This window comes from Carlito syrichta, unplaced genomic scaffold, assembly GCF_000164805.1.
Source record: "Carlito syrichta isolate Samal-C Ts95f unplaced genomic scaffold, Tarsius_syrichta-2.0.1 Scaffold74861, whole genome shotgun sequence".
Lineage (NCBI taxonomy): Eukaryota > Metazoa > Chordata > Mammalia > Primates > Tarsiidae > Carlito > Carlito syrichta.
In genome coordinates this window covers 161,452-162,700 of record NW_007018957.1, presented here as the reverse complement: position 1 = coordinate 162,700, position 1,249 = coordinate 161,452, and positions in this window count along the sequence as shown.

Genomic DNA, 1,249 nt, shown 5'->3' with positions numbered 1-1,249 from the left:
AAATTTCCAGTCCTTTTAAATTTGCTTATGCTTGATTTATGGCCAAGTATGTGGTTGATCTTAGAGTACGTTCCATGCAGTGATGAGTAGAATGTGTATTCTGTGGTCTTTGGATGGAGGGTTCTGTAGGTATCAATTAAGTCCATTTGATCAAGACTCACACTGAGGTTTCAGATCTCATTGCTGATTTTTTGTCCTGATGATCTGTCTAGGGTTGTGAGTGGGGTATTAAAGTCCCCAGTTATGATGGTATTAGAGTCGATATCTTTTTTAGTTTACCTAGGAGCTGCTTTATGAAAGTTAGTGCTCCTATGTTTGGTGCATATATGTTCAGGATGGCTATTTCTTGTTAATGGATTGAACATTTTATCATTATGTAGTGGCCTTCTGTATCTTTTTTAATTTTTGATAGCTTAAAGGGTATTTTGTCTGAGATTAAGATCCCGACGCCTCCTTTCTTTTGTGTTCCATTCACCTGAAAATTTGTTTGCCATCCTCTTACTTTGAGTCTGTGAGTGTCCTTTCTAGTGAGGTGAGTCTCTTGAAGGCAATAGATTGTTGCCTGGTGATATTTTATCCATTTTGCCATTCTGTGTCTTTTCAGTGGTGCATTTAGTCTGTTCACATTCAAACTAATTATTGAAATGTAAGAGTTGATTCCTATCATAACGTTCTTACAGAGTTGTTCTTCCTGTTTGTGTGTTGTCTTTCTTTTGGTTTTAGAGTTGGATCATGTATGTTTTTAAACTTTTGCCTGCACTCTTGTGAAGAACATTGTTCCTTTTTCTTTTTCTTCTATGTTCAATACTTTCTTAAGTTTTTCTTGTAGAGGTGGTCTTGTGGCAACGTAGGTTCTTAGGGATTGGATATCTGGGAAAGATTTCAATTCTCCATCACTGATGAAGCTTAGCTTGGCTGGGTAGATTATTCTCGGTTGAAATTGTTTATCTTTTAGAACTTTGAAGATAGGGCTCCAAGCTCTCCTAGCCTGGAGGGTTTCTGTAGATAAATCTGCTGCTATTCTAATTGGTCTTCCCTGGTACGTAGTCTGACCTTTTTCCTTGCAGGCTTCAGGATTTTTTCTTTTATACCTACTTTGTTTAGGTGAATTATTATATGTCTGGGAGTTGGTCTTCTCATTTGTTGTCTTACAGGGGTTCTCTGAATCTCTTGTGTTTGAATTTTTTTCATCCTTGATGAGATGAGGGAAGTTTTCTTGAATGATTTCATGAAAATGTTTGTTCCAGTG